The 20,801-nt window shown below is 46.8% G+C and overlaps 1 long non-coding RNA gene across 1 annotated transcript; it reads right to left on the bottom strand.

The window, feature by feature from the left end:
- Positions 1-401: 401 nt before the first annotated feature.
- LOC146856311 (uncharacterized) lies at positions 402-5,633 on the bottom strand. The gene is made up of 3 exons (XR_014980924.1): positions 5,517-5,633; positions 5,267-5,324; positions 402-636 (listed from the first exon to the last, which is right to left on the bottom strand). It is a non-coding gene; the product is annotated as an uncharacterized LOC146856311 (long non-coding RNA).
- Positions 5,634-20,801: the final 15,168 nt, after the last annotated feature.

Here is a 20,801-nt window from a genome sequence, read left to right on the forward strand (position 1 = left end):
TCCTAAGCTCATCCTGCTCTATCCACGCCGACACAAATAGTATATTCTCAAGGTATGCTTTTTCCCTTACTAATGTTCAAACAACTATAGCAAAGCAAATGCAAATCTTTCAGACATTTTGTTGGTACTATCATTCAGTACTGGCCTACCTTATACAGTCTGTCCCTAATCTGTTTTCTCTTTCAGCTCGGTGGTCCTCGTACGAGGACGTAAATTATACCTGGCAGCCTCAGGCACTGTAGGATCTGAGAACAGAGTCTCTTGGATAGCTCGTATTTCAGGGGTAACAGCCTTGTTTAAAACATCGTCATTTTCCATATCCGATCTGGTCCATATCAGCTGAGCGTCACTGAAGGGCACAAACCTAGGCGCCTGCTCACATTCATCGTCCCCTACTCCTTCCTTCACCCAATGGTCATAAAGCAACGGCAAAGGTATCTTCTTACAGTGGGTGGCATGCACTCAATTCTTACGACCTGCAACTTTCCCAGCCATTTCAGTGACCAGTAGAACGTGCTCAGGACCTTTCTGCATTGGCTCAAGACTTTTCTTCCTCTGAACATTTTTGATGAGCACAAAATCACCAGGCTGAATGTTGTAGCGTCCCTCAGGTTTCAGAGGTAAAGATTCGCGAACCTGTTGGTGAATAGAACGCAGAATTTCTGTTAACTGGCCAAGATAATCAAGCAACACAGGATATTCAATCTCAGAAAAACGTTTAGGGTGGGGGACACCCCAGACATTCGCTGGGTGCCCAAAAACTACCTTGAATGGAGACAAACCAGTTCTAGAGTGTTCTGTGATTCTAGTTGACAAAAGAGCTAATGGAAGAGCATACGGTCATTGCAACCGTGTCATTTCTTGAATTTTTGCCAATTTCAGTTTGAGAGTCCCGTTGAACTTCTCAACAAGGCCCACTTACTGCAGGTGGTTGGCAGCTTAAAATTTCTGTTTAATGTGCAGACCCGCACAAATTAATTTAATCACTTTCGCATTAAAATGTGACCCGTCACTCCAGATAACACTGGGCAAACCAAAGTGAGGAAAATACTTTTTAAGGAGTACTTTCACAGTGGTAATGGCTGTATGGTCTTTAGTGGGGTAAGCCTCAACCCATTTACTGAACGTGCATATGAACACTAAAACATACTTAAGATTATTGCGTCGCTCCAGTTCAATGAAATCCATTTGGAGGACCTCAAATGGAAAAGTAGGTGGTGCAAAGTTACCAGGTGGTGTAGGGGTACCCTTCCCTGGATTATGTTTCATGCAAATCATACAATGTTTCACCAAATGAGCAGCCAATTTAGAAATGTTATCATTGTGCCATACAGGGGCTAACAACTTACAAATACATTTCGCACTAATATGGGCTAGGCCATTCGCCATAGTAACCCCAGGAAACACATATGCATCAGGCAACATCCATTTCTGTTCCCCAGATTTATCAATTTAACATCCTTCCTCATTTAACTGTGCTGTACTTTCCTGCCATTCCACTGATTCCTTTATCGTGGATTCACTCTGTATATCCTTTACACTCTCAACCGTGTTCTCAAACATGGAGTTCTTTGGAGCCCATCTAGCTGGACCAGAAACAAACATTCTCTTCATCTTACTTCGGGCAGTCTCCTTGGCTATCTGATCTGCAAATGCATTTCCTCTACCCACATCATCAGTGACCTTTTTATGGGTGCTACATTTAATAATTGCCAATTTCTTAGGAAGACCTAGTGCAGATAACAATCACAATATGAGGTGTCCATGCTGTATTATAGTGCCATAAGAGGTAAGGAACCCTCTCTACGTCCACAATCAGCCGAAATTGTGAGCCACCCCAAATGCATACTGGCTATCTGTGTAAACATAAGCAACCAACCCTTCGCTCAATTCACAAGCTCGAGTAAGGGCAGCAAGTTCAGTGGCTTTAGCCGGCTGATAGATGACCCGTAATGTGTCTACCACCGTACACAACATAGTGATATAAAATGCTGCAGTGATGGTGCCATCTGGTAATTTAAAACAAGAGCCATCGACATATAGTCCTCCTTGGGAGTCAGATAAGGGAACATCAGTCAGGTCTACCTATCCTTTCATCTCTTGTTCCGTTCGAAAAATATAGTCATGCTTGCCATCTGCATTATTCTTAGTAGGGAGGGGCAGTAACGTCGCTGGGCTCAGAGTAGCACATCTTTTGATCGTATATGCTTAGCAAACAATGTCAATTCATAACCAGTAAGACGTGCACTGTTGAGGTGCTGTGTCTTTGTCTTATTCAAGATTGTATCCACAGCATGGGGTACCATGACTGTGAGGTCTGTATCAAGTATGAGTCCAGCCAATTGCCTGATTGAAGTGCTCACAGGCGCGACCGCTCTCAAACAGCTCAGAAGGGCCCTAGCAACAGGGTCGAGCACAGCAGAAAAATAAGCACAAGTCCTCTGTCTATCCCTAAATTTCTGGGTCAAGACAGAAAGTGCGCAGTCAGCCATCTCGTGGACATAAATCAGAAACGTTTTCCTATAGTTTGGCGTGCAAAGCACTGAAGCCGAGCAAAGCACAGTTTTTAATTGCTCAAAAGATTGCTGACAATCTGGCGTCCAAGGTAAAGGTTCATGCACTGCTTTCGTTGTTAATTCAATCAAAGGTTTGAGTAGTAAGGAATAGTTTGGGATCCATTGACAACAGTAGGAAGTAATACCTATAAAAGCACGTACATCTTTGTCGAATGGGCATTTTAACAATGGTACTAATCTGCTCAGAGGTCAACCTCCTACCCTCCTTCAACAGTAGGTGACCTAAGTAGGTAGAGAGACCTTATGTCCATGATGCGCCAAATGCAACAACAGTACTGTCCCTACAACCTTGTTCCATATCAGAAGCAATCAACAGATCGACATACTGAACCAATACATTACCTGAGGAAAGCGAGAGTGAATCTAACTGACTTTTTAATGCTTGACTATAGATACTAGGACTCTCTGTATAGCCTTGAGGAGCGCGACAGAATCGAAAGCTTCTGCCGGCCAATATAAATCCAAACAAATACCTACTATCTGGGTGTATGGGAATACTAAAGAATGCATTTTCCAGATCAATAACAGAAAATAATTTAGCGGTAGATGGAATCATTGTTAAAAGTGTAGTGATATCAGGAACCAATCGTAAATTGTGAAACCACTATTTTATTAACCTCTCGCAAATCAATCACTCCCCATTATCATAACGGTCCACATGGGCCGCAGCGTTCTGGTTTCTGCCGGTCCTACTGCCCCTACCACCAGAAACACGCCCTCTAGGGGAGGAAACCTTCTGTAAAAGTGCAGGACACTGGCTACGCCAATGTCCTTCCTCCTTACAACATGCAAACTGATTCTGCCCTAAAGGTGTCGTCGAAGGCTGCCTAGTACGTAGGAGTTGTCGTGCAAGACCTCCCCGTCCTTTGGTGTTAACCCGATATGCCTTCTGCAACAACACCTTCGTCTTTAAATCCTTATGTATTTTATAATTTTTATATTTTTCTTCCTTATCTCGGGTCTCATAATACTGGGCCATATTTAAAATAACAGAGGGAGAAGACGTAGACCAAGTGCTTTCAGACGCATGCAGACACGACATTATTTCAGGAAGGAGGTTGGTGAAAATCCTGTCAACAAACAAACTGACATATCCTGCCCACTGTAATCCAAAAACGTATCTCCGAACCTAGTAAAGAAATCAGGCACACTCTCATCCTTCTTCTGTCGACAGGCAGTCAATCTATCCCAACTTACCTTTTTAGGTGGAATAAGTGTATGCATATATGTAATAATACGACCAGGCAAAGCAAGTATCTTAGCACTGGGTTTGTCTCCTGGCTTCCTTTCCCGATCCCATCCCTTAATCACATCCCATGTTCTGCCAAACTTGGTGACATGATCCGGAGTATGCACCTGCTGCCAAATATCAACCAGAACACGAAGACCAAAGAACATTTCAATATCAGCAAGAGTCATTACAGTCATAGAGGCAGCTTCTGTCAGTTCTTTGTAATAAGCAGTAGGGTTTTTTCTTGGATCGGGCAAAGTAGTCTTAAGGGCTAAAACATCACTCCTTTTCCATGGAGCACAAACCCATTGCTCCTGGAAGTGGGCAGCCACGGCCAGTCTAGTGACCGTACTGTACTGATCCGTCAACTCAGGTGTTTCTGGATGATAAATTGGGTGGACTTCACGCATAGGGTACTGAGCGATTTGAGTAGGACTCTTGTCATACAATCGGCCTCTATAAGAGACTATGGTGGAAATATTACCAAACACTTGTTCTGGCGCTAAGTCAGTAACACAAACGCGGTCTCTAATATTAAATAATACTTGGGGAGACTCCGGTTTAATGTGTGTGCGCCAAAGGTCAATCGATATAGCAGACATATGTTGAAGAACATCCTTCTGTAAAAATGGTTTGAAATCACGTGCAATCTGCCAAATATCCTCGATACTATAAACCGCATTATGATACCCTCTTCTTATCTTCTCCTACTACAGATCGCACCAACGGGCCTGTTCGTTCCCTAAATCTCGCCAAATCCCTTTCATCAAAACCATGCACAGGTGTGTCAGTACGCAAAAACTATTCAGGATGAATAACCATAGCAGGAATAATAGGAGCAGCAGGTAGAACTGTAGTCCATGATTGCACCGGTGAAGAAAGAACAGAGGGCACAGGAGTCGGAACAGTAGATGTAACAGCTGTCACAGTCGTCAAAGATGGCCAAGGGAGATAAACAGTAGGGGGCACAGTAACCGGAGCTGTGGGTATAATGGCCGTAGGTGGCTGCGGCTGGTGAGGAACAACAGGATATATCCTTTGCATGGCATAAGAGGGTGGGGGTCGAGTATCTAACAACTCTTCCACGAAAGTATCCTATTCCTCCATGGCCACATAAGAATTATCAATATGCAACCAAAATCTTCTATCTTCACATTCTATTCCTGTCTCCTGTTTTTCTTTATCATACGCTACAGCTTTCTGTGTAACTGTATGCATCCTCCCTCTCCGTGCTGCTTTCTCCATTTTTAACCACATTTGCTTGGCCTCTTTCTGCCAAGTCAGAAGGGAGTCAAACATCGACTGTCTACTACGTCTCTTAAACAGATGTTCCTGGGGAAATCCAATCTTCTGTTCAACAAAGGAGCCTGTCAGATGCCCCTGCAACTCGGCATTGTCTCTCGTATATTTGAGCCATAATGTACTAAACATAATAGGGCCTAGGCCACGTTTCACATACATATCAAAATTAGGGCTGCCTTCAGGAGGTGCAGAATGAGCTTCTTCCAACCGGACATCTGTAGAACAACAACGACAACATAAACCCAAAATTGTACTGAAACCATGCATTGCAAAAGAAAACAACAGGATTGTTATTTTTACCTGGCAAAGTATTTGCAAACACTTTTCACAAAAAAAGTACTTAGACCGTACCAAATTCAAACCACAATGGTGGGTGCCATATCCACATAAAACCGAAACAGTCTCACCTGATATCAGAAGTAAAATCGAACCAGTTCTCCACTGCCGAGTCAGATCAAGGGTTTCACCATTCAGGAACCCTTTTGGGATGACCACTGGGCGAGGCACCCTCCGGTGGGACAAAGGCCGCAGCTGTGGGAAACAAAGCTCTTCGTTGAGAGTGTGTCTGATTTCTTCGCCAGGTTTGAAGTAATGTTCCTGGATTACAGTGGGCAGGATATGTCTATGGAATGGGGAGTCCATTTGTTCATTGACAGGTTTGTCACTAATCTCCTCCCCAAAATAATGTCTGGACTTCAGGCATCTGAAAGCACCTGGTCCTCTCTGTCTGTTATTTTAAATATGGCCCAATATTAGGAGCACAGACAATGAAGAAAAAGACAAAAATGACAAGAAGCATAACGATCTGAAGGCAAAGGTATTATTGCAGAAGGCATATCGGGGTAACACTAGAGGACGGGGACCCCAACAACAACTCCCATGTACTAGACAGTGAAGGAAGTGGCCCTTAGGGGCCACCCGGGGTATTTACAACCTCCTACTTGTCTTCTGCCAAAATGAAGTCAGTCAGACAGTAGAGAATACAAACAATTGTTTATTAGCAATACTCTGCAGAGGAGTCCAATTTGACCTGCACCCTAAGATGCCTGCCGAGGGACTGGTCCCCCCAACAGTCTGCAATGCATAATCATTCCTCCAAGAACCTCCAACCACGCCGAGAGTGTAAAGTTACCGGCTCAGGCCGAACATGAATAAAGGAGGCACAAAGATGAGCTACCAGCTGCTAGATGGGTAAATATTATAATTCCCTCAAGGTTGCCGTGCTGGGGCCCGGCGTCTTCTGACGTGGGAGCAGATCTACACACAGGGATAGGTATGCGAGGGCAGAATGGCCTATTCATTAGCGAGTCCAACCTTGAACAGAAAAAGGAAAATAATACTGAATACAGTGTTCTGCTAAGGCAAGCAATACGAATAATGAGGGCCTAGTTCAGACACAGCCTAATAGGGATTGCGAAATACAAAATGGAGTCACCTTCGCTAACTGAAGCTCGCACATTGCAGTGATAACTCATTGGGTTGCATAGTGTGGATACGAATGGTGTCTAATTTAGCCACACAGTGCTAACCTAATATAACACGGAACAGGTGTATAACGAGAATGGGGTTTTCAAACCTAAAAGACCCACCTTTAGCGTGGAGGCTAAATGCTTTATTGGCGCTAGCCGATAGGGTCTTTACAATTCTAAGCAGGGGACAAAGTAAATGTATAGTCACTCCAGTCGCAAAGGAAATCAAAACAGCATATATATATATATATATATATATCAAAGAATTCTTAGCATTCAAAAATACCCTCATTTATCAGCATCATATCCTGTATGTCTTGCATCATCATAGTGGAGACTTTATTATCTCATCCTGGCAATTTAGGGGCAGGGGGGAGCTTGCTCACACAATAGGTACAGCATGCCGGAAGGCAGTTGACACATAGGCAGCATGTGAAGATTACACCTGCGATAGGTACTAGGAAAAGGAATATCTTCAAACCCCAGTAGGATATCAAACCCCAGAACCACCCTGTCAAGGACCATGAACCATTATCCTAATCAATATCAGATGCAAGCCTATGTAATTTCTGGATAGCGAATATACATTAGGGGCGTAGTCAGGGATGTACACACAGCAACTGCTGACGATGACGTGACAAGCTCCACCTCTTTCTGCAAGGATGACTTCTAAAACCATCCGATTTTGAAGAGCAACAAGTCTGGTAGCCTGGAGCTCAGCCGTAATGTTAGTGAGTATGCCTGCTGTAGTGTTAATAACCCCTTCTACAACTCTGGCGAGGCGACAAATGCTAAGGCTATTGTACATAGGTCCCCAGAAGGGCACAATACCCTTCATGACACCAGTGAATTGCTGTAGGGTAGTATCAGTTTGATCAATACCTGCTGTATCAATGACTCTCCTGTCCCGGGATAAGTGTACACTTCTCTGCTGCAGCCTATGGCCTTTGTGATAGTTGGACGGTGCAATATAAATGGGAGGTAAAAGGAAAGAGACATAACACTGGCCAGACCTTCCCCTGGGGAGCCATGTATAAGCCTGCTCCCCACAAAGTATATGTTTGGAGGTGTGAGTAAAGGTGGGATACTAGTAGTGTTTAATTGGTATGTGTAGTTGCAACTGCTCTGTCCCACTGGAATGTTCCCAGAACCTTCAACACAGAAACTAGCTGCTGTATGAATTACAGGGACAGGCATGGCTTTATCTTCAGTAACATTTTGTTCATGGAAACATTTAAATTATTCTGTAACATTGAATCCCTGAAAATCCAACATTTCATTTTGTAGCCATGTGGCATTCTTATTAGCTTCGTAAACATTAATGCATGCTCCTGGATGGAGGGTACCTTCTTTTTCTCCTGTCCCAGGTGTATAACCCAGGTGGACTACTATATATTCCAACACTGCTTCATAATCAGACTCCATCATATTCATAGCATCTGCATGATAATGAATGTACACCATGGAAAGCAACTGAAACCATGCGTCATAGCTACTGAGGTACAACAGGGGAAAAGACACCAGTAAATCATTCTTGTGTATAACTGAGGGAGTAACCCACACACCCAGCAATTCGTGGCATTAGTGGTATTGTGTACTATATGAAGCATTTGCAGAAAGGCATTCTCAACATATGCCGGTCTATGTCTCTCTTTATGCGGAGCCAGTGTACCGAACAGGTGCTCAGGTGGGGCCAGGGTAGTCCCTAATAAAGTGTGTACGGCATGCTGTTTGTCTAAATACCACACCCACCTAAACAGTATTATCATTACTATGAGAAGGACTACTAATACTACTATCTTACTCCTAATAGACCAGCTAGACCACACAGGATCACCCTGTCCTGGTGGGGGTGCCGCTAGGGGCTGTTGATCTCCCATGGCAGCGTGGCCAAATACGTACATGTGAAAATGTTCCTGGAACTGGAGCCACAAGAATACAACCAACCAGAGTGACACAAGTCACCCAGCATCCATCTAGACCTCTAGTAGCGAGGAGGACCAACAGTAGTCCTTTTCAATGAGGCTCCAGTCAGCTTTTCCTCTGAAAGTTCTTGACAAGCTGTAGATTTTGAACCCTAGCTCTGCCGGCACCTAGGGAAACCTATCAAACCTATACATTTTTTAACACTAGACACCCAGGGGAATCCAGGATGGGGGGACTTGGCTGGCTATCACCAGGTTCTGATACCCAGAATCCCTTGCAAACCTAAATAATTGTCCAAAAAACCCATTTTCCGCACATCTCTGTGGTAGAAAGTTCTGGAATCTGTGTGGATCCAAAAAAGTCCCAAAATCTTCTGAGAAAAATGGTACCTCACTTGTGTTGGAGGCCCAAGTACCCGTGACAGGCAAGGGCCCAAAACATATTGCGGAGACATCAACATTGCTTTTTACAAAACAACCTGGTTTTGCAAGGGAGGTCACTTGGGTTTTTGGCCCCATGCTCGGCGGCCAGCTAGGGAAACCTACCAAACGCACACATTTATGAAAACTAGGCACCCGGGGGATTATGGGGAGGTATAGGTTGCATGGATCCCCCAACGTTTTCTTACCCAGAATCCCCTGCAAAACTCAAATTTAGCTGAAAAAATCACTTTTCCACACATTTTTGTGTGGGAAAGTTGTGGGATCACCAGGTTGACACATATTTCCTGCCACCCAGCGTTCCCCCAGGTCTCCCGATAAAAATAGTGCCTCACTCGTGTGATAGGCCCAAGTACCCGCGATATTGCGGAGACATCAACATTGCTTTTCACAAAACAACCTGCTTTTGCAAGGGGGGTCACCTTGGTTTTTGGCCCCGTGCTTGGCGGCCAGCTAGGGAAACCTACCAAACCCACACATTTCTAAAAACTAGATACACGAGGGATTCCAGGGAGGCATGGCTTGCATGGATCCCCCAAAGTTTTCTTACCCAGAATCCTCTGCAAACCTCAAATTTAGCTGAAAAATCACTTTTTCCACACATTTTTTGTGTGGGAAAGTTGTGGGAACACCGGGCTGACACAAATTTCCTACCACCCAGCATTCCCCCCGGTCTCCCGATAAAAATGGTGCCTCACTCTGTGATGTCACTGACCATGTCATTAGTGATGTAATATGTGACGTCATCAGCAGCGCATTGCGGGGGCGCAAGTTATAGTTAGTTGAACTAACTAGAACGAGGGAATTTCCATGGTTTTGTACGAGTGAAATGTCCAACTAACTATAACTTTCCCTAAAACCTATGTTTTCGACAGAATTAGCATTTAGAAAACCTTAGAAATTCACTAACTATAACGTGCCTGAAACCTGTGGTTTTTTAAGTGAATTTCTAAGGTTTTTTAAATGCTAGTTTCTAACTATGCCTACAGAGGTTGGACGTCTGAAGAAAGAAGAAAAAACACACAGAAAGAAGCAAAAGAAATGCAGAAAGAGGCAACAGAAGTCCACAAAGATGAAGAAAAGTGCAGGAGAAGCTAAACATGTCCAGAAAGAAGCAACAGAGGAGCAGAAAGAAGCCTTGTTGCAAAATCATCCTGTACCCACAACTTTTTCAGACGGGTACTGGTGGTAACTGACTGACTAACCAGGCCTAGAGCCAGGGCTATGCTAAAAGACACTTAGAATACAGTGAAAACACATACATACACTAGGGAACACTATGCGTTGGGGTACCCCTGTGATTAGCAGGACCTCCTCTGTAAGTCCCTAGTACATAATAGGGCAGGGGGATTAAAACTAGCTCATAAAACTCGCCATGGGGCGCTTTTGCACAGTGGTGAAGGGAGGGGGGTCCTGAGGCAACATGTGTGCAAACACGCCCTCTGGCCGTTTTAAGTTGGGAAATTAAGTCCCCTTGAATCCTGCGGGTCCCTGGGGTCCAACTAGCCCTCTAGGTACCTCCAGTAAGCGCCACAGAACTGCGTTGCACAGAGGTGTAAAAAGGGGCATGGCCTGGACCACCTCTCTGCAACGCAGGCCTGTGGCGCTTATTGGAGGTACCTGGTGGCCTAGTTGGCCCCCAGGGGCCCTCAGGATTGAAGGGGATTTAATTCCCCAACTTAAAACGCGCCACAGGGCGTGTTTGCACACGTCACCTCTGGCCCCGCCCCCTCCCTTTACCACTGTGCAGAGGCGCCCTGTGGCACATTTTAAGTTGGGGGATTAAGTCCCCTTGATTCCTGAGAGTTCCTGGGTCCATCTAGCCCACCATGTACCTCCAGTAAGCACCACAGAGCTGCGTTGCAGAGAGGTGGTCCAAGGCCATGCCCCATTTTACACCTCTCTGCAATGCAACTCTGTGGCACTTACTGGACATAACTGGTGGGTTAGTTGGCCCCCAGGGGCCCTCAGGATTCAAGGGGACTTAATTCCCCAACTTAAAACGCGCCACAGGCCACATTTGCACACTTGTGACATCAGCCCACGCCCCCTCTCTGCACCACTGCGCAAACGTACCCACTGGTGCATTGTAAATTGGGGGATTAAGTCCGCTTGAGTCCTGAGGGTCCCTGGGGGCCAACTAGCCCACCACTTACATCCAGTAAGCGCCACAGAGCTGCGTTGCAGAGTGTTGTAAAAAGGGGCATGGCCTGGGCCACCTCTCTGCAACGCAGCGCAGTGGCGCTTACTGGAGCTAAGTGGTGGGCTAGTTGGCCCCCAGAAACCCTCAGAATTGAAGAGGAATTAATTCCCCAACTCAAAACGCGCCACAGGGCGTGGCCCCATTTTACACCTCTCTGCAACGCAACTCCCTGGCGCATACTGGAGGTACCTGGTGGGCTAGTTGGCCCCCAGGGACCTTCAGTATTCAAGGGGAAATAATTCCACAACTTACAACTCACCAGGGGGTGGGTTTGCACAGTGGTGAAGGAAGGGGCGGGGCCTGAGGTGACATGTGTGCAAACACGCCTTGTGGCACGTTTTAAGTTGGTGAATTAATTCCTCTTCAATCCTGAGGGTCCCTGGGGGCCAACTAGCCCACCAGGTAACTCCAGTATGCACCAGGGAGCTGCTTTGCAGAGAGGTGTTCAGAGGCCACGCCCCTATTTACACCTCCCTGCAACGCAGCTCTGTGGCGCTTACTGGAGGACCTGGTGGGCTAGTTGGCCCCCAGGGACCCTCAGGATTGAAGAGGAATTAATTCCCCAACTTAAAACGCGCCACAGGGCGTGTTTGCACACATGTCACCTCAGTCCCCGCCCCCTACCTTCACCACTTTGCAAACTTTTGCGTTTCTTTTTCTGTTTTCTTGTGCCTCGGTTCTACAGAGCTCGTGATCGGGAGGGTGCGTGGATCCTCTGCGGCCATAGATATCACTATCTTTATTTCTTAATTTCTCAAAAACTGCTGAACGGATTTACACCATTTTTTAAACGGTCGCTTTCTGAGCCAAGCAGTACCTTTTGCCAAATTTGGTGTAATTTCGTTTAGCAGTTTTTGCTATAACCGTGTCTAAAGTTTCCTATGGGTAATTGATTTTTTGACCACTAATTTTTGAATTTCTCAGGAACTACTGAACGGGTTTACACCATTTAAAAAAAAGGTCTCTTTCTGAACCAAGGGCTACCTTTTTGAAAAAGTTTGTGTAATTCCGTTCAGCAGTTCAGGCTGTAGCCTGTTCCAAAATTTCCTATGGGAAATAACATGGAGAAAACGTGTTTTGGGACCCCCCTTTTTTCTAGGCCCCCGCTTGACGAATCACCCTGAAACTTTCAGGATAGGAGCTGACCGAAGTGCCCCACCAGTTGTGAAAGTTTCACGAAGATTCGTCATCCGGCGCCAAAGTTATTGGGAAAAGAATGTTATGATTTTCCTATGGTAACTAGGTCCTACCTATAACTACCACTGGCGACCGCCAGTAGGCAGTATGTATGTGTGTGTATATATATATATTGTGAGCAAGACCACTTTGACGGTCGAAACGCGTCTAGACTAACCCGAACTATGTTTGTTTAAAATAAATTGAGCACCATTTTGCACCAGCGAAAACATGTCCGTGTCTTTGGTGGTACCGGCTGGTACTACGGAAGGTGGATTGGATATATATATATCCAAACAAGAGTCTGACAATCAGGTGCGCCTCAACCTCACGAGTTGGGGCATGTCTCAGGTGTGTCAGACACTTCCCATATTCTATAAGAAAACACACTGCCCTTGCAGCATGAAAACAGGCCACTCCAAACATGCTCAGCAATTTCTTTATTTGAGGCAAAGGTAGGCATGCAGGCATAACGCGTTTCGACTCGGCTGAGTCTTCATCATATGCCACTGTGTCCTGGTGGGTTCGTTTGCATTTTGAAAAACGTAACTAACAACATTGAAAAAGGACAATGTCCATTTCTTTCCAATTTTTAAAGAGGCAGTGAGTGCTTTATCTAAGAGTTCGTTTTTATGCAGCAATGGTGAGTACAACATTTCGTTTTTCATCAGGTTGAATCCTAAGAACAACAGTGTTCATTAAATCTATGTTTCCCTTTGTTGCAGCATTAGTTTGTTGTTTTCTATGTGGTAAAAAACCACAAATCCCATAATGCTATGTAACTGCCGCTTTACTTCCTTAATGGCATTCAATGTTGGATTTTGGCGAAACCACCCTTGTTTCACTGGTGGTAGCTGAACTTTCTTTTGAGTGACTGTGCCCGCTTATGGAACTTTCCTTGTAAAGCAATGTTTGCAAGCAGTGCACAGTGAAACAAGGGTGGTTTTGCAAAAAATGAAATGTTGTACTCACCATTGCTGCATAAAAACGAACTCTTAGATAAAGCACTCACTGCCTCTTTAAAAATGGGAAAGAAATGGACATTGTCCTTTTTCAATGTTGTTAGTTACGTTTTTCAAAATGCAAACGAACCCACCAGGACACAGTGGCATATGATGAAGACTCAGCCGAGTCGAAACGCGTAATGCCTGCATGCCTACCTTTGCCTCAAATAAAGAAATTGCTGAGCACGTTTGGAGTGGCCTGTTTTCATGCTGCAAGGGCGGTCGCCAGTAGATAGTTATAGTTAGGACCTTGTTTCCATAGGAAATCTGAAAATTCTATTTTGAATAACTTTGGCGCCGGTTGACGAATCCTCGCGAATTTTTCAAAATAGGTGGGGCGCTCCGCTCCTACCCTGAAAGTCTCGGGGTGATTAGTCAAGCGGGGGCCGAGAAAAAAGGGGGGTCCCAAAACACGTTTTCCCCATGCATTTTTCCATAGGGACCTTTAGTCCAAGGTACAGCCCGAACGGCTGAACAGAATTACTTGAAATTTGGCAGAGAGGTAGTCCTCAGGTCAGGGATGTGCCTTTTGAATATCTGGGGTCAATCTGTTCAGTAGTTCCTGAGAATATTTCAGTTAAAAGTACATATATATCTATAAGCGTGCACCGTGCGCGTACGGTAAGCATACCGTACGCGCACGCTCCTGATACGGTCGAAATCAGGAAGTGTCGGCCGCCATTTTGTCTCTCGCAGTCTGAGGCAGTTAAAAACAAAGGTGGAGAATGTGAAAAGGGGGCAGGGTGGACAGTTCCTGATCCCCTAGCCTTTGTCAGGGGGTCACTGAAGGACCCCCAAGGATGAAAAAAACAATCTTTTTTTTCTCGAAAAAGCGCGGGGTGCGCGCACGGCACGCACAACGCATCGTGGGTGCTCGGTGCGTGAAGCGCACCGAGCGCCTACAGCGCGCGCACGGTGCGTGCACGGTGAAGAACCTAAAAAAAAAAAATATTAATAAATACATAACTTAGCATTTACAAAACCGTACAAATTCACTTAAAAAAACCATAGGTTTCACACACGTTATAGTTGGGAATTAGCATTTAAAAAACCTTGCAAATTCACTTAAAAAACCATACCGAACTGCTGAACGGAATTACAACAAATTTGGCAAAGAGGTAGTCCTCAGTTCAGACTCATGCCTTTTGCTTAAATGGTGTAAATCCGTTCAGTAGTACCTGAGAAAATTAGAGGTAGAAGTACATATATAGCTATGGCCTCGGAGGATCCGCACACCCTCCCCGCACCCTCCCGAGCACGAGCTGTATGCTAATTGGCTGCCAACACTCTGAATCAGGAAGTGTTGGCAGCCATCTTGTGCCTCGGTAGAACCAAGGCACAAGAAAAACCCCAAAAAAAGGCGCAAAACGCAACAAGTGGGCAGGGTAGAAACACCCTGACACCCTAGGCCTGCTCAGGGGGTCCCACAAGAACCCCCAAGGCCCAAAAAAAATGTTTTTTTTTTTAAACGGGAGGATGCGCGTTGGATGCACGGATCCTCCCAATAGAAGAAAAAAATTACGCTGAATATGGTAATTTATGGTATTTATGGTAATTTGCCCTCGGGGGGCCAAATCCTGGGGGCAGAGTAAAAAAAAGTGTGGGGGGTCCCAATCCCCCCCACACTGCCCCAGGGACCGCCACCCCCCGGGGCTCGAAGATTGTATATGCGGGGGGCTCACGGCCCCCCCCGCAGCCCCAGGGACCACCACCCCCCGGGGCTCTGTCAACATGGGTGGGGGGCTCACAGCCCCCCCAGCCCCGGGGACCGCCACCCCCGGGGCAACTTGTACATGTGGGAGGGGGGACTGCGCGGCCCCCCTCCTGGAGCCTTGTATAGGCCCTTGGGACCACCACCCCCCAGGGCCGGCTCCTGCAGTGTCCCGGGACACTGCTGTTTGCAATGGCAGGGCGGTAGCCTCGCGGCTCCCGCCCTGCCATTGCAAACTGCTTTGCTTCATTGAAGCGAGAGCAGGGAAACCTGCTCTCGCTTCAATGAAGCAATTCAGATTGCTTTTCCACATGGGGAGCAGCATGTTAGCTGCTCCCCATGTGGAAAAGCAATGCCAGCTCCAGCAGGAGGCTGGGAGCCGGCTGGGACCGTGGGGGTATTGGGGACCCCCCAAAGGTCTCCAACGAGAGGCCAGGCCCCGGGGGATGGGGTCCCCGGGGCCAGAAGTGTCCGCAGCCACCCTCCATAAAAATATATTTTTTTAAATAAAAGGGCCATGCCCTGGGGGGTGGGGTCCCCGGGGCAAATTAGGGCCTCAGGAGGGGGGCCACGCGCCCCTTTCCCGATTTAAAAAAAAATTAAAAAAAAAAATTGGGGGCAGGCCCTGGGGGATGGGGTCCCCAGGGCCAAACAAATAGAAAAAGAAGGGAGGGCTACACAGCCCCCCTTCTAAAACAAAGAAGAAAAAAAAAGACGGGATCAGGCAGGAGGCCACGCCCCCTCCTTACACCACTGTGCAAACGCGCCCCCCTGGCGCGTTTGCAGAGGGGGAACGAGTTCCCCTTGAATGCTGGGGGTCCCTGGGGGCCAACTAGCTCACCAGGAACCTCCAGTATGCGCCAGGGGGCTGCGTTGCAGAGAGGTGTAATGAGGCCATGCCCCTTTTTACACCTCTCTGCAACGCAGCTCCGTGGCGCTTACTGGAGGTACCTGGTGGCCTAGTTGGCAGCCAGGGGACCTCAGGATTCAAGGGGACTTAATCCCCCAACTTAAAACGCGCCACGGGGCGCGTTTGCACAGTGGTGAAGGTAGGGGGCAGGGCCTGAGGTGATACTGTGCAAACACGCCCTGTGGCGCGTTTTAAGTTGGGGAATTCATTCCTCTTCAATCCAGAGGTCCCCTAGGGGCCAACTAGCCCACCAGGTACCTCCAGTAAGCACCACGGAGCTGCGTTGCAGAGTGTTGTAAAAAGGGGCGTGGCCTCTGAACACCTCTCTGCAACGCAGCTCCCTGGCACATACTGGAGGTACCTGGTGGGCTAGTTGGCCGCCAGGGGACCTCAGGATTCAAGGGGACTTAATCGCCCAATTTACAACACGGGGCGCGTTTGCACAGTGGTGAAGGTAGGGGGCGGGGCCTGAGGCGATATGTGTGCAAACACGCCCTGTGGAGCGTTTTACGTTGGGGAATTGATTCCTCTTCAATCCAGAGGTCCCCTAGGGGCCAACTAGCCCACCAGGTACCTCCAGTAAGCGCCACGGAGCTGTGTTGCAGAGTGTTGTAAAAAGGGGCGTGGCCTCTGAACACCTCTCTGCAACGCAGCTCCCTGGCGCATACTGGAGGTTCCTGATGGGCTAGTTGGCCCCCAGGGGACCGCAGGATTGAAGAGGAATTAATTCCCCAACTTAAAACGCGCCACAGGGCATGTTTGCACACGTCACCTCAGGCCCTGCCCCCTTCCTTCACCATTGTACAAATATTTCTCTAAAATCAGCCGAACTACGAATTCCAATTTACTCACCTGTTATCAGGAGAGAACCCAGGGCTGCATCTTTTAGACCAGCACTGACCCTGAAAAGTAATTCTAAGCGTTCTTACCAGTAACTTGTATTTCTTTCCATAGGAATTCATTGTGTGGTTTTCACCAGAAAAGTTTCTAAGTTTCCATTTTTGAAACGTACAAATATTCCGCTAAAATGAGCCAAACTATGAATTACAATTTACTCACATGTTATCAGGAGAGAACCCAGGGCTGCATCTTTTAGCCCAACACTGACCCTGAAAAATAATTCTACGCGTACTTACCAGTAACTTCTATTTCCTTCCATAGGAATCCATTGTGTGGTTTTCAGCAGAAAAGTTTGTGTCTATTCTCACAAACTAAAAATATTCCTAAAAACTCGTCTGTATGACTTAAACACATTCTTTCAACTGTTTACAGGAGATTCACCTGTGCTGGATCCAGTAAGAAAAAGTAACGATAACACTAGTTACCTGCTAAGTGAATTTTCTGCTGTAGGATAACATTGGTGATTCTATGTGAAAAATGTTCTCTCAACTTTCAAAATACAATAATAATCCTTAAAAATCACTACTGTAACCAAAACGTTTTTACTCAACTGTTTACAGGAGATGTCCAAGGACTGAATCTAGGATCCAGTCCTGTGGTTAGAGTAATCCATAAAGTGACTAATTGCATTTGACTAGAAATTCACAATAAGCTCAATGTTGCTTTGTGTTTGAAATTGTGTTGCCCATTGCAACAACTGTAACTACTGTACTTAAAAGTCTATTGCCTATTTGCAAAGTATTTAAACTAAAGTAATTCATTCTGAGAAAGTATATTTTGTATTGTAATGTATAATGTAATTAAAAAAATAAAATATCTAAAAATACACAGTTTAAAAAATGTAGTAAATCAGTATAAAAAAAATCCAGCATAACAATTAATACATTAAAAATTGTCATTTACAAAACCTTTGAAATTCACTGAAAAAACCATAGGTTTCAGACCTGATATAGATAGGAATTCTGTTTTTTCAGTGAATTTCAAAGGATTATTTTTTTTTTTTTTTTTTTTAAAAACCTTTATTTACACATCAAATATTCACAGTCATGGGCCTACAACCGCCAGGGCCGGCCGCTAACATAGAAGAAGGAGGACAACAATAATACAGCAGTCATGAGAGCAGGAGCAAACTGCACGTGTAACGGCTGCAGACGCCCACAACTTAACCCAACACTACAAAAAGGTTTCTTATTAACTTTTTTCTTAAAAAAGACAACAAAAAGAAACTTAGACCAGGCATAGGAACTCCATTAGCAGGAACTTGCTCTCTCATGAGCGGGGGACAACAGCGACAATGCAGCACACTATACATCAACTCGTATTAAGAAAGGCAGGGGGGGGGGGCAGGGAAGAGACCAGTCATCAATCCTGCAATGCGAAAGGGAGAAAGACCAGGAACATCAAAGTCAAGGGGACAACGTTACGTCTGGTGCGACCACCAAGGGGGGAGTGCATATATCCCCACGGTAGGAATTCCACGGACCCCACATCTTACTCCATTTCTTAGGTTTGCCTCTGGCCACGTAAACAGTCTTCTCTCGGAACATGCACCAATCCATATTCTCTTTCCACTTCGAAACTGTGGGAGGCCTACCGGAACCCCAAAGTTGTGCAATGTCTCTTTTAGCGATCATGTTGCCCAAAGTCACCCAGCGCTCTTGTGCCGCATTGCAGTCAGTCGGTTCCCACACATTCAACACACATCGCCGAGCCTCAGGGAGCAGAGCCACACCCGTAACCTCCTCCATCACTGCATGCACACCAGTCCAGAAACGTAGCACCATCGGACACTCCCACAGAATATGAAGAAAAGTACCAAGCAGGCCACAACCACGCCGACATAAACCATCACTTGTGTAATCCATGTGAAGCAAGCGGGGACCGGTGACATAGACCCTGTGTAATATCTTTAACTGCACAAATCGAAGGCGAGCCGGTATGGCAACCTCCCTCGGTGAGGCTATGGCCACGACCCAGTCCGCATCATCCAATTCTAGGCCATCGGCGACCCAGACCTCTCGCAAATGTGTGAGGAGGTCCGCGCGAGTATTGATTTGTTTTTTGTAGATCAGGGAAATAGTACTATCCGGCAGGTAGCCATCAAGTAAACGATCTTCCAACGGGGAGGCTTCAGGGATATCTGCAGGATTCGGGAAAGCGGAAAGTAGCGCATGGCGAATCTGCGCATAGCGAAAGAACTCCCTATCGCTCAGCTTATATTCCGTCCGAAGAGCTTCAAACGTTTTAAAAGCGCCTTTCGCCCAGAGATCCCCCACACGACTAATTCCAATCAAATCCCATTTCTCAAAGCCCTTAGTACGCCATAAACCACCCAAAGCATCAGATGCATACAGTGGAGTCGCACCCGTAGCAGCGGTGGCGCAGTGCCAGGCACGTACTGCATTTTTCGTAGGCCCTGTCAATTTAGTGCCTCCCTTCGTAGAATAAAGCGCTCTATTGAAATCTCTGCCTGGCAACAGTAGCTTATCCATCTCGTACGCGGGGTTCACCGCCGGGCCAAATGTCCCATGGTTCACCGCCACCAACTGGGCCGCCCAATAATACCTTCTAATATCAGGAAGAGCAATGCCACCGTCATACCACGGAAGGGTCAATTTAGCGAGAGCAATACGCGATCTCCCATCCCAAACTAGTTGCCTCTGTAGGCTCTCCACCTCACTAAATTACCGGGCGGGCACCACGTCCAGCGTATTCTGCAATGCATACAAAAAGCGTGGAAGAGACATCATTTTGAATAAGGCTGCCCGGCCAAGCGGCGATAGCGGGAGCTTCCGCCAACGAGCGACATCGGCCCGAAGCCGCTGGAGCGGGGGCAGCAGATTCAGAGCATAACGGACCGCCGGATTCAGGGACACGTGGATACCTAAGTATTTAAATCCAGAATGTGAAATCTGAATCGGACAGCCACGGGGGAGAAGAGGGGGGTCGCCAACCAGCACATAAACATCGGATTTCACCCAATTAATGACAAGCCCGGAATTGCGACCGAAGGAGTTTAATACATCAAATAACACTATCAACGATTTCCGCGGGGAGGTGAGATAGAGCAAAATATCATCTGCGTAGAGTGACACGCGATCCTCAAACGTCGGTGTCCACCGAATACCCGTCATGGAGGGTTCCCACCGCAGCCACGCCGCCAGGGGCTCCAACGCGAGAGCAAAAAGAAGCGGGGACAGGGGGCAACCCTGCCGTGTGCCCCTCCCAAGCCCAAAGGGGGTAGACACTCTACCATTCACCACCACCTGCGCCAGCGGTTCCACGTATAACAACTTCACCCATCCAATGAATCCGGGTCCAAAACCAAACTTAGCCAGCGCCGCCCAGAGATACGACCATTCCAACGTGTCGAACGCCATCGTGGCGTCTAAGGACGCCAAAATGGTGGGCTCCTGAATAGAATCAACTCTCGCGAGGACTTCGTGGAGGCGCCGCAGGTTCAGCGCGGTGTTGCGATGCGGAATAAAACCAGACTGGTCCGGATGAACCAGGTCACCAATGACTTTAATCAGACGATTAGCGAGCACTTTAGCGAGAATCTTAGGTTCAGCATTCAGGAGTGAGATAGGCCTATAAGACGCACAGCAATCACGCGGCTTGCCCTCTTTATGGATCACCACAATAGTTGCAAGACGTTGATCACGCGGAAGGGAGCCGACCTCTCGGGATGCAATAAACATCTCGCGGAGATAAGGCGCCAGCCTATCTGGACGAAGCTTGTAAAGCTCGATCGGAAGACCATTAGGGCCGAGAGCCTTTCCTGAACGGACCGAGCGAATCGCCGATGCTATCTCATCGTTCGTCAAGGCCGCATCCATCAATTCTTTATCGTCGACAGAGAGGCACGGCAATGCAATATCTCGTAGCAGTTGACGAGAGTCGTCTTCTGGCCTCTCCGAGACCGGAGAGTAGACGTCACGCAAATGATCCGC

The sequence above is a fragment of the Triturus cristatus genome, chromosome 4_1, assembly GCF_964204655.1.
Source record: "Triturus cristatus chromosome 4_1, aTriCri1.1, whole genome shotgun sequence".
Classification (NCBI taxonomy): Eukaryota; Metazoa; Chordata; class Amphibia; order Caudata; family Salamandridae; genus Triturus; species Triturus cristatus.